The 13,429-nt window shown below is 39.3% G+C and overlaps 2 long non-coding RNA genes across 7 annotated transcripts; both read left to right on the top strand.

Annotated features, from left to right (window-relative positions):
- Positions 1–1,058: 1,058 nt before the first annotated feature.
- LOC120743456 lies at positions 1,059–4,183 on the top strand. 3 transcript variants are annotated; one of them, XR_005698201.1, is made up of 5 exons: positions 1,059–1,098; positions 1,220–1,829; positions 2,203–2,355; positions 2,726–2,813; positions 3,404–4,183. It is a non-coding gene; the product is annotated as an uncharacterized LOC120743456 (long non-coding RNA). The 3 variants fall into 3 exon arrangements; XR_005698202.1 differs by lacking the exon at positions 1,059–1,098 and having other exon boundaries at positions 1,136–1,351; positions 1,766–1,829; XR_005698200.1 differs by lacking the exon at positions 1,059–1,098 and having other exon boundaries at positions 1,136–1,829.
- Positions 4,184–4,631: 448 nt separating this feature from the next.
- Positions 4,632–7,689, top strand: LOC120743457. 4 transcript variants are annotated; one of them, XR_005698206.1, is made up of 4 exons: positions 4,632–4,898; positions 5,591–5,656; positions 6,028–6,183; positions 6,636–7,689. It is a non-coding gene; the product is annotated as an uncharacterized LOC120743457 (long non-coding RNA). The 4 variants fall into 4 exon arrangements; XR_005698205.1 differs by having other exon boundaries at positions 4,632–5,054; XR_005698204.1 differs by having other exon boundaries at positions 4,637–5,656; positions 6,636–6,728; positions 7,023–7,689.
- The last annotated feature ends 5,740 nt before the right edge of the window (positions 7,690–13,429 follow it).

The raw sequence follows: 13,429 nt of genomic DNA, 5'->3' as shown, positions 1-13,429 counted from the left end.
TTAAATGAAACTATTAATAAAAAAACACAATTCCTTATACAAAGACTTCGCTTGCAGAATTTTGAACACAGTAACAAATCAGGTCGATTTCTAGCTAACCAGTTAAAAATAAATATAGAAAAAACAACTATATGTGCTGCTAAAGATTTATCGGGGAACACAATATATGACCCTGGAAGAATAAACAACATTTTTAGGGATTTCTATGAAACTTTATACTCACCACAAATAAACCCATCTAAAAATGAAATTGATCTGTTTCTTGACAACGTAACTCTCCCAAAATTACTAGACAGTCAAGCAATGGAACTGGATTTGCCACTGACGCCAAGTGAACTCCAGGAAGCCCTGATAAGTATGCCCAATAATAAGGCTCCAGGTCCAGACGGCTTCCCTGCAGAATTCTACAAAGAATTCTGGACAATTCTGGCACCAGTATTCCACGGAATGTTGCAGGAAATCGAGGAAAATGGCAGACTACCACCAAATATGAATTCTGCCAACATTAGTCTCCTGCTAAAACCAGGCAAAGACCCTTTATTTCCCTCAAGCTATCGTCCAATTTCTCTTTTAAATGTAGACCTTAAAATAATCTGCAAAGCTCTCTCAAAGAGATTAGAGAAAATAACCCCCCTCTTAATTCATCCTGACCAAACTGGTTTCATAAAAGGTCGGCACTCCTCAACAAACACTCGTAGATTACTTAATTTAATAGACTACTCATACAATAAAAACATCGAAACCATAATATTATCTCTAGATGCAGAAAAAGCATTTGACAGAGTTAACTGGAAATTTTTATTCGCAACTTTACACAAATTTGGTTTTGGAAACTCTTTCATAAACTGGATAAGAATATTATACAATTCCCCAACAGCTCGTATCAGAACAAATGACCAGACATCCTCCAGCTTCTGTCTCCTGAGGGGCACCAGACAGGGATGCCCACTCTCCCCTTCACTTTTTGCAATTTTTATCGAACCTCTAGCAGCAGCATTTAGACAGGCTACAACAATTAAGGGCATAAAATGTAAGAACATAGAACATAAAATCAGTCTCTACACTGAAAAAAAGGGACTGGCCATCTCTTGGATTTATGTAAGCATCTTGCATGTATTTAACACAATTACCTCATGTTTTAAAGATAAATGTAACTATATAGTGTAAAAACTACATGATATGCAGAAAGGGTGTATTAAATTGTTCATATCATGTTCAGGTGAAGTAAGTCAATAAGATAGCAACGTTAAATCTCGTGAAACCACGCGTGATTTCATCTCGCGGGCTTTGGATCGTGGTTCAAAAAAGGCATCCATCTCAGTCAAGTCGAGCAGCCAACTCTACGTTTTTGGTATGTCTTGATTTTTTGAATTAATATTTACCATATTTCAGCCAAATGTAGTTAAACGTCTAGAGTGTCGCCATGTAACATGCTAAAAAAGAGCCATTAGCTTATTTGCTGTTTTATCTGTTGTCAAAGAATTGGCGCTTTTTCATTTGAATTTGTCTTTGGCACAAGAGCCGTAATATCACATTAAACCTAATTATGAGGCACTCATAACATAATTTGGTTTTCTGTGTGAATAGATTTGCCAACTGACTCTTAAGTTACATTGTGTATTTACTGCACCGTGGTGTTAGTGAGATTTTGGACATTGAACAGCTTTAGCTAATATCATTAGCGGCATTATGCTAGCTTACATCCCTACCCCTCCTGCCCTCACCTGCTGTCCTTTTCTTTTTGTTTTTTTTGCTGCACATTGAGAGACCACATCTATTCTGCATTTCACCAGGAGTCAGCTGATGGATTGTGGGTTCAAGGTGTTATGGTAAGAAAGTATATTCTATTTTCGCTTAAGGTTTCTGTAACTTAATTATAATAGGTTTTGTATAACTATTAGGTGCATGCATACACAAATAGACCACCCTATTAAAACAACTGAGAAATCCAAAATCTGCCATAGGTTTAACTTATACCTGTATGTATTGTCAGAAAGGTGATTACTGGACTCACATTAATGCACACTTGAACTAAAATGAGGTTGTAACTTGTGGGTTCTTGGGTTGCAAATCAGAAACAAACATCTTTGGATTTTTTTAATCCCATAAGATCTGGAAACACAGTTTTTATTCAACAAAACATTACTGATTAACCAAGCACAGTGCCTGCTGTTATTTCAAACTTTCAAAATGTTATTTCAGATAAAATGCAGCATTCCAGTGCATCCCAACCATGCCTTTACAGTCAAGGTTTCTGACGGAGCTGAGTTTCTCTCTGACAGTCTGCTGAAAGTGTTTGCAAAGTGATCGGGGGAACAGGGCACAAAGCTAAAGGATGTAGCTGCCATGATGACAGTAAGAACTTTAAAATTCTTTAACTACAAAGTGCATATGTATTGCATTAGGTCAGTAAAAGATTTTTATGCTGCATCCATTGAAACAGTCAACTATTACCTGTGAGTACTGATTCCACTGAAAGGATGCCATTCTTTTTTGTCATGCATTTACTGGCCCACTGAGAAAAAATTATCTTTTTTAAAAAATATATGTTCTGGAAACTATATATCCATAAAGTTGATGTCAAACAGGAATTTTTGATATTGCTTTGTAGATGCTGGTGTTGCATGTTGACTGGTTTAAAAAGTCAAGTTTTTGTCTGGGATCATTTTCTTCTGTGCTACTGAAAAGTTCACAAATCTCTGTTTTCTTTGTTATAATACTTTAGGATGACATTAATGCTCAAAGGGAGTCTCATCAAAGTGCTCCGCATCTGTGTGAAAGACAATTGCAACATCTTGGTGCAGGAGTTCATGGTGAGTGTTTTATGAGTAGATTGTGGCTTTGCAACATTTAAAAATGCATTTAGTTATCCACTTGATCCTCATTGGACTGGTTAGGACCAGTAGTCCTCTTTAATAATTTGAAGTTCACATGAGGCCTAGTAGTGAACTCGGCCGCCGGCCCTTGAGGCCCCACCCCTACCCCTGTATTAGGGGTCACATCAGTGTGAAAAAACTTTAAATTTGTCATTCTAGTGAACAAAGAAAAATCCCCCCAATATTTACATTAGCTTTTGTTTGAAAAAAAAAAAAAAAGACCAACTGACCAACAGCTAACCAAATTGTGGGGCTGAAAGTCTAAATTCTAACATCTTCTGAGTGACATAACCTGGATTTCTGATGGGCTGGTGTCTTTCTAACAAAAACTAATGTAAAGCATTTGAAATTATTATGTTTTTCACTCTCTCTTAGAAACTCTGTTAGACCATGAATGGCAGCATGGCAGGCCACTCTTTGGCTATAGCTATTTACTATGGTTTAAATTACTCTAACATTAGAACTGGTAGATTCAAAAGAGATGAGTTTAAAAGGGAATCTTAAAAAAATGTTTTGTGTTTAACCAGGACTTGACTGAGGCCACTGCACAGATTGAGAAAACCACAATGAACATCTGTCTCCAGAGATGCACCAGGCAATGACTTTTCTGATGTTGGCATCATCATCGAGGGTATAGTAGTTCTTCAAGATCTGGATAACGTGACCTTTGCAGTAGCCATGCTGTTTGGACCTTTTTTATTCCTTCAATATGAGTTACCCATCACAGCTCTGCTACACTTTTGAGGTGATTCAATGGGTGGTAATGGAGTTGGATGCAACTCAGCTCTCAAGAAAAGCTCACAACTAAGACAAAACTGCTCCTGCAAGGAAAGCTCACTGTTATGCATGCAAGGTGATCAGCTCTAGGTGAGAGGACATTTAAATCTCACACTTGTTCTGCTGCATTTTTGAAGCTCAATTCCAGGAACAGATCGCAGGGTTCATTTTTATATACTCTGCAACTGCCATGAGGACAAGCTGTTTTTGTTGTTGTTGTTTGTTTTTCCTTTTGCTCTGTACAAGTTCTCTGTTTGTCTGTTTGGCAGCATTTTTCAATTTCTGTTTGTATTTTTTCTTTCTTTTACTAGTGAAGAGATGTAGCGTGAACAGTTATACAGTCTAAATATCCCATATGGGTCGTGTGAAATGGTATTTTCAGTTTCATTTAGTTGAAGTAAAGAACGTTGAATATTTCTAAGTATGCTGTTTTGAACCAAGATGTCACAGTATGATCAGTGCTGTAATTTTTGACAGTCACTGTATCAATCTTATTTTTGTGTCTCTTGAATAAAGTTTTTGACCTGCAAGTGCTAATTTCTTTAGTTATTGGGGTAAAATGGGTAATGTTAATAGGAAGGTGTTTGCCAATTCAGTAACCTAATTTAATGTTAATGGAAACTAACATTTCCTCAAATTGTTTAGTTATAATTGTTGTTTAACTGAATCTTGACGTCAGAGGCCTTAAATAGAATGTTTTGTATTGTCCTGTAACATTTTTCAAAAGAAACAGTCTAATTTCTTTGCTGTGATTGATTCCAGAGAACACGGAAGAACTGACATTATTTAACTGTTGATTTATATAGATTCAGTGGAGGAGTAATGTCAGTTTAATTCTTTACCTACTGTCAATGCAGTGAAATTAGACATTTTGTTTTTAAAGGTTACTGCACTCAAAAAAATGAATGAGGTGGATTGTTCAGTGTATATTAATTATTTATTTTCATTTTACTTAAAATATATGTTTTTGTTAAGTTAACATATGTTTTACTAATCAAGTCTATGTAATTGTGTCTATTATTCAACGTACATAATACTAATGTGTTACTTGATGGCATAACATTTAAGTTAAGTCAATTAGGATCGATATACCTTGTATATCCACAAGGTGGCAGTAATGCAAAAACAGTTGTAATGAAACCGCGCAGAACAAGAAGGTTTCACGGCTTGTGCCTGCTCATGCGCAAGACTTCAAATTTAATTGAAAAACGCTGTTTTGGCGCCAAGCTGCTGTTTCTTTGAGAGGTAAGACCATTTTTTTCTTTGACTATGTTGTGTAGTATCTACATGTCGAGCATGGTTATATTTTGCGTTTGTCTTACAAGACATGATATATCATTTGCGTGCGCTTGTTCTACATTAGTTTTACTGGGTCCTGGACATGCTTATTTTGTGGACTGTGTAAGAAACATTTTTATTGTTTTATTAAGGGATTAGCTACAGGGGTTCATGGGGTTATTTTTTCAAGGGGTTATTTTTCCATTTGCTTTCTTGGGATTCCTTTTCTGTAATCCGAGAGTCGGAAATATCGAATAGGATAGCAAGGATAGCATAAAGTGACATTTAAAATCCAAAAAGTCAAGGGCGAAAGCCACTGTGACACCATTGTTATGCTCTATCAGTAATCTGTATTATGTAAAAATGGTCTGTAAATACAGCATGTTTCCTAGCGGAGTTATACATATCAACATAGTTATAAATTACAGTTTGTTAAATCACACACTTAAGTTTTTAAATAAAATTATTCACGACATATGAGTGGACAGACAATGGAGGTCGACAGACCTGGTGATAATTGCTTCTATAGAAAGTTAGCACATGGCAGTGTCAGTCTCTTGCTTTTCTTCTGAGTAGTATTTTATTTAGTTGTAATTCAAACAATAATTTGCTTCTTGAAATTAAGTAATGAATTTCTTGTTTTACTTTATAAATCTCAGATCCTGCCTTTACCTGCTCCCTCCTATACTGATGTGGTGTATGTGGTACTGCTGAGCTTGTATGTGGTATGTGAACTGTTATACTTTTAAAAACAAAACTGTTTTATAAGTTAAGTTTTCTTTAGTGACCCATCCCATGCCCCTGTTATTTCTTCTCCACATCGGAACCATTGTAAAGGTTGCAGTTCAAGGGCCTGAGGCATGAAATTCTTTTCAGATCAGCTGTGATCAGTATTTTTTGAAACTTATAAATAAATATAATATAAATATAATAAAAGCTGTAATGGCTCCTTTAGCATTTTGTGTAAATGTTTGTGTTAAAATTATAGCTTTAATGAGGTCTTTCTACATTAGTTTTAGTTATAAAGTATGTATATGTGTACATATAGTATGTATATTTACAGTACAGTATGTTGTGTTTGTTGACATGTTTTCAGGTGGAAGCAGAATATGTGAGGATTACTACTGCTCCACTTGTTCCAAGGCTTTTTACACAACTTGACCAATACACTGACCAGCTCATAAAAGTCTTCAAGAAAAAAGGAGGCGTTGCAGGGAAGAAAATTAGACAAACTTTGGCCCCTGCCACACAGGTGCGTTATTCTGTTGGTAGCAAAATATTATGGCTAATAAGATCATTTTCAAGTTTAAACAGCTAGTGTATGGTAGCTGCACAGTGCACTTACATTTATATTAAGCAAGACAAAGTTTGGTACTCAAAACGTTGGAAAACTTAAATTACCTAAACATATGTAAAATCTGATCCGTCAATTTAGCTTAAACCAGAAGTGAATGTTTTTATGTTATGTTTTGAATGCAAAGAAGATGATGTATTAGTTTGTCTATACCTCCATTATGGACATATATAATGTGGTGGAAACCCTGCCCAACAGGTTAACTATTCATGTCCATGTGATGATTAGTTGGTCTTGTGTTCATGTCTATCTGTGCAGTGGATATGTCATTCATTTTACGTATAATGTGAGTTTGTGTCATCCTAAAGTATATCTGTTTTCTCTTCCTGTATCTCTGCCACTCTCTACAGAAGGAAACTATTGAAAAGGGGAGGGAGTGTGTCCTCAGGGCACTACCTTTTTACCTGAATGAAGACCCAAGCATCCTCTTCAAAGAATAATTGGTTGGTAATTTTAGTTTAGTTTTTTATCTGTATTAAACCAAATTTTGAATAACTAATGTTGTTGCATGTTGTAATGTTGTTGTTGTAATTTGCATGGAACCTGTTTAAATGTTTTGGGGAATCTTCTTGTATACCCAAACTATTTATATTCATCGTTGAATCTGTAGTCTAAAATAGTGGCGCACTGGGGTGCATGTTCCTAATATTGTGTTTACGTCATTAAAGGGTAGCTTTGGCCCTTTTTCTTTCTTTTTTTAAAACTGGATGCCATTTTTCTATGTTTTTGTGTCTAAGCTACAGCTGTTCAGAGGGAGCTGGAACAAATTACCCTTGCTATCTTTACCATCGAAAGAGTTGATGCCAGCACTCCTCCAGCCGATGTGGGTATAACCATCTAGTGTGTCCTGCATGACCTGGAAGACCTGGCCTCTGCATGTGCACTCTTAATGGGTGGGATATATGCACTGAATCTCAGTTAACCTCGAGACTGAAAGCTTTCTTTGAAGTACTTCAGAAGCTCTTCCTTCATCTGTACGTCAGCAGACTCTTGACCAAGGTACAGTTGCTCAAGAATAAACTGAATGAATAAGCCAACCCTTAATTTGGATGATGAATGTTCTGTCAGATGGACAGAAGTTTTTCGGAGGCTGAATGGGAATAAAATGGTAATTTGTAAATGACAGATAAAGGGAAAATTACATTTAAGAGAAATTTAGAACATTTTGAAAAGTTTGTAAACTACTACAATTTGAGAGATTTTACTCTTGTGGGGGGGCTAGTAAGAGACCATCAAAAGTATTGAGATTTAAAGGATTTAATTGAGAGATGATACTGCACCAGAAATGTTGAAGGGTGGTGTGTATATTAGCGTTCAAGGCATATTGTTATGAGGTGGAAATATGTTCATATTCAGTTTGTGTTACATTGTGTGCATTGTAAAGGTAATTGCAATACATACTAAGAATAAGGGTAAGTTAGGAATGCAGGATGAATGTATAATTTGCGGACTTTTAAAGACGAACAATTGTTTCCATGTTAAAATGTTTACAACTCAAGCTTTTTGCCCAAACACTGGTAAAATAAACGTTGACAGTGGCAAGTGTTAAATGGTTACTGCTGTGCTGTTGCAAAAAACTGAACGCTGACAAGCTGTTTTATTGTTAGACCATAATGTTGGCATGTTTTTATTAAAGTTTTATTTGGGATGGTGATATAATTTTCTTTGATTGCTAATATCAGTGGACTATTTATTATTATCATTATTATTACATTAATTTTTTTTTTAATTGTGGCTGTTGAGGTGGACACTTCACTTTGCATTGTTAAAGGAAAGCACTTCATTGGCGTTGTGTTACTGGACTGACCCTAAGCAATCATTGCATATAGCAACTTTGCTATCCATTTTAGACACTAAAAGAAAAAAACACTCCACAGACCTTACTAGCATCACATGTGCATAACTCAAGTGTCATCTTATCAATGTGTTATGTGATCTTCAATGGGTTTTTTTTCTCTTTTATTTCTGGCAGATACAGACATTTAATTTAAAGTCGTGATGTTGCATCTGTCTACATACTGTTAATTACTAACCCTAATGAGCTGTTGTGTTTTATTTTGGACTGGGTTTACACAATGCTCACTGAATGTGTTGGCAATAAAAGAAATTTTAAAAAATAAGTTGGATGTACTTAATTCATTTGTGTGGAACCTGTTGACAAAATAAATTTATGTAAAACTAATTAATAAAGCACAAGGTGGCTGAAAATATAATATTTGAATTAATCTAACTTAAATTTAACATTTTACTGCCACAAATAAGAAATGTGTTGAAGTAACTAATCTAAACTATCTAACCTGTAAATATATCATCTATGTTCATACAACATAACTTGATTTAGTTAGTCTTAAATATGTCTTGTTAATCTTAAGTAGTTTTTTTAAATTAGATGAACTAAAGATTTTTGCTTTAAACTAACATAATTCAATTTCGTGGAACCTGTTGACAAAATAATTTTAATTAAAGTCAACGTTTCATTTTTTTGAGTGTGGTGGATGCCAGCAACCATCTTGGAAGAGAACAATACAATCTGTTATAAGGCCTCCATTTGAAAATTGTGTATTTGATACTAGAATATAATAGCAAAATGTAATTTGAAGATAACATGTAGTATTTAAGTGACCAAGTAGTATTGGATAAAAGTTATTGAATGGTGTTGGGATAAAGTGAAAAAATTGTGAAGGATTAAAATATTCCAAGAGCTCAAATTACTTCATCAAAACATGTTTAAGTCACATTTTATCAACACAAATTGCACAGGTTTATTGAACATGAATAAATTGTGTTAATTTAACTCAATTGTTTAAGTTGCTGCCAAAGCAAAACATCTGTGTGCAACAAATGTCCACCATTGAATTAAGTAAATCCAACAACATATTTTTTTCAGTGTATGCGGATGATGTGTTGCTTTTTCTGCAAAACACACAAACCAACCTCTCTGAGGTAATTACTCTAATAAACTGGTTTTCAAGAGTTTCAGATTATTCAATTAACTGGCCAAAATCTACAGTTCTCCCCATTAACTGCTCCTTCCATAATTCTTCCTCTGCCCCACTGCAATCCGGAAATATTAAATATTTAGGTATTAATGTTTCTCCTAAGCTTTCAGACTTAACTAAATTAAACCACATCCCACTTCTAAAGAAAGTAGAAGGCGATCTGACTAGATGGAAATCTTTACCCATATCACTCATGGGAAGGGTCACCACTATAAAAATGATGATCTTGCCAAACATAAATTACTTATTTTTGATGATCCCTAACAAACCATCACAAGATTGGTTCAGATCTCTGGATTCATATATTTCCAAATTCCTTTGGAAAGATAAACCCCCGCGTATCAGTTTAAAAACGCTACAAAGAACCAAGGATAGAGGAGGATTAGATCTGCCTAATTTTCACCAATACTTCTTAGCCAACAGGCTTCAGTTCATCTCAGAATGGTCAAAACATACCTTCTTAGATGAGCCCTGGCTAGATGTTGAACAGGCACTATGCAAGGATCTAGAGATTTCAGACCTACCATTTATTAGCTCAAACATCAAAAGACGTGAATGCTTTAAAAGTATCAACATCAGCTTCTCTCTGACAGCATGGTGGGAGTTTCTAAAAATAACGGAGTCTTCATTAATCCCATGCAAACGTACACCTATCTGGAATAACCCTGACATATTACAAAACAATAATATGATTAATTTCCCAGAATGGAGTTGTAAAGGAATTAAATACTTAGAACATATATTAGAGGGAACAGAATTTATTCCATTTGACAGACTAGTTGCACAATATGGGATCAACAAGAAAAGATTTTTAGAATATCAACAAATTAAATCCATAGTAAAAAAGAAATTTAACCTCAGTCAAGTTGAATTACAAACACCACCAAGTGCAGCACATTTCCTTACTCTTAAATCCCCCAAATTATTATCTAAAATATACAGAACACTTTCTAAATTAGATGAATCAATATCCCTTCCTATTGCAAAGTGGGAAGCAGATTTATCAGTCAGTTTAGACCAAAGCTTCTGGTCTCAGGTATGCTTAAAAACCTTTAAATTGATTAAAAATCCCAGTCTGCAATTAATACAATACAAAATACTACATAGAGTGCACTATACAGGTCATCGGATGTTCAAGATGGGCTTTACATCTCCCAACAACTGCTCACACTGTCAAGGCAATACACCAGACAATTACATTCACGCTCTTTGGTTCTGTCCACCAGTGCAGAAGTTTTGGCGCGAGATATGTGAAGACTTATCAAAGTGTCTGAAATGTAACATTCCAACTTCCCCCTTAGTGTGTTTGTTGGGCAGCTTAGATAATGTCACTTCAGAAAAGAATATAGCCCATATGGTTTTCACTGCCCTATGCATAGCCAAGAAAACAGTCCTCATGAACTGGAAAAATAAAAACAATCTTAAGATTGACCAATATAGAAATTATCTATTAGATTACATTAGTCTTGATACAGCCTCTGCCACCACATCAGATCAATTGCTCTGGGCTCCTTTGATCAGCTCCATCACCTAGTGGGGGTGGGGGGTCATAGTTTGGTCCCGCCTTCGCTGTTGTGATTGGTGTGGGGGTAGGGACAGGCTTAGGGCGTCGGGGGGTTCCCTGGAGGCATCTTCCTTGGGGGGCTCAACCCGGGGTAGCGGTTATGTCCAGTTGGGGGCTCTTTTGGCTCTCGGGTGACTGTTTCCTCGTGGCTGCGTGCAGCGGGGCTAGGGGAGGGTCTGTGCTGACGGACGTGGGTTACTGACCTGGTAGCCTGTCTGCCCCTGGGTGGGTCCGGGATGGGCGTGAGGTTCTGGGGGCGCTCCGTCTCTGGGCTGGGGCCCTGGCCGGGCCTCGGGGCCTTGGGTCCTGGTTTGTGTGTTGCCGGGGTTGTGGGCGGGTGGGTGCATGGGGGCCCATCCCTGGCGCAGGGTGCCGCCGGTGCGTTGAGCCACCTGGGGGGCTCTTCAACTGGTGGGGGAGATTGTCACACCTTGCAGGAGCTTTCCTCTCCTCAGGAACTCTCTGCAGGAGGGGGAGATACAGGAGAGGTGGAGGAAGATCTCAGCCTGGGCGTCTATTGTCTCATGCAGTCTGGAAGATGAGTGGATGGTGGGGTGGGTGCAGTTTTCTCTGTGGTGGGGTTGGGTGGACTGTCCTGGGCTCTGTGGGGCCGGGGGGCGCTGCTGCGCTGGGACCCGGTCTGGATGGGCCTGGGCCCCCTTTCCCTGGCGGGTCGCGGAGTATGGGAGTGCCTACTGGGGTCAGCGGGGGAGCTGGCACCAGGGAGGGGTCACCTGCCCCTCCCTTCCTTCCCTCCCCATCTCCAGCTGCCTCCCTCTTCCCGCTCCACCACAACCACCCACACAAGCAGGGCCTTGGAGTAGGGGTATGTCACCAGGGTGCAGAGGAGGCTACCCCCCCCCCTCTGTCCCCTTCTGGCTGCCTCTGCCTCAATTTTATCCCACAACTTAGACATTCACATTACTCACACTCTCATTACACATACATATAGGATCTTGGGGGTGGGCACGATACACGGAGTCCAAATTACCATCAGGGTGTACACCTCACCGCTGGCGTCGTTGCCCACCTCTCAATTTTGAATACACGTAGACATTGAGGGCTAGCAGGAGGGACTATGCGCTTACCTGCTGCTCTCTGGCAGGTAGCTCCATGCCCTCCTGGGTTTTAATTGCACCTTAGAACACACATGCATCAACACTACAATGAGCGGGTGGAGGGAGGTTTGGAGTCTTCTCTCACCCCCGTTCTCTGCGGCCTGCTGGAGCGGGGGGGCTAGGAGGAGTTGGCCGTCCGACTGCGGTCTGGAGTGTGGGGCCTCCCTGCTGCTGCGGAGTCGGGGCGGTCTGCCTCTCCCCACCGCAGGGAAAAGGGTAACACCACCTGGGTCTGGGTGCAGTTCCCCCCTCCAGGGGCAAGGGTACCTAGACCCGGTTCGTAGAGTACGCTTGGGGAGTGTGATCGTGTGTACAGCGTCTCTTTATGTCTGTCTCCACGTTGGTTGAGTGTGGAGTAAGTGCATATGAGAGCATGAGGGTGGGAATGGATGTTTGTGTCTGTGTGTGCCTGTATGTCTGTGTCTATATGTCAGGTTGGGTATCAGACGCCACCTCTCTGGGGACATCTCAGGCCCTCCAAGGTTTGGAGGCCTATCTCCACCCACCACCACTTCCCCTGCCAGTGGCGGACTCCCTCAGGTGTCGGTGCGTTGGTGGTTCTTTGTGTCTGGGGGTGGGCGTCCGGGTACACACCGGCTCACTCCTTGGCGGCCGCTTATCGGGGCCTGGAGCCTGGGGCTCGCTCGGGCCACTTCGGAGGTGGGGTGCCCCCGGCCTCTCGGCCTGGGGCTCGGTCACTCAGGCACAGCTGGACCACGGACTACAGCTGTCTTGGCTGCTGCCTCAAAGCACATTGTGCGCTGTCTATCTTGCGTGCTGCACAATATCGTTTATTATTTAGTATCTACTGATAGCTAGTTTATTGTGATGGTGCCGTTTTTTTTTATTATGTTGCTCTTTGTTGTTTGCTTTCTCTTCTGTTTTTTTTCTCCATACAGGTGACCCAGGTGTTTTGTTTTGTTTGTTTTTTTTTTTCCTTTCTTCCCCCCCTTCTCACCGTCTCTTCTCCCCTTTGGTTTTCTTTCTCTCCCTCTCTTTCTTTCATTCTTTCTCCCTGTCCTATCCCCCAGTCATGTCTGTCCCGTTTGTAGCAACTGAAAATAAAATAAATTCATAATTATAATAAAGGTCAATCAAATGGACCAATATGGCAAGGCCATGATGATCCACTTGGTAAAATAAATCCGCTTGGCATCTTTCTTGGCCTTAAGACAACAATTCTGATGGCTAAAGATCCAAACGGGACACAAAAAAACAAAAAAAACAAAAAAAAACTGGTGTAAAGTCCACACTTTTTCCGTCAATTGTTCCGTCTGTCCTGCTCACATCTCCAATGGTTGTACACGTTGTCATTAACGTGGCTTCACTCCACATCAGCCACATCGCTTTGCTAGCTAAAACACTGGTGTTGGCACATAAGGACGCTGTCATAGCCTGTCAACGACGTTGATTAGCTGCGTATATACGAATGTGAATCGCATTATTGGCTGGACTATGGGATA

This window comes from Simochromis diagramma, unplaced genomic scaffold (assembly GCF_900408965.1).
Source record: "Simochromis diagramma unplaced genomic scaffold, fSimDia1.1 OVJJ01000715.1, whole genome shotgun sequence".
NCBI lineage: Eukaryota > Metazoa > Chordata > Actinopteri > Cichliformes > Cichlidae > Simochromis > Simochromis diagramma.
Note: the sequence above shows the minus strand (reverse complement) of the source record. Positions and strands in the feature narration are given on the sequence as shown.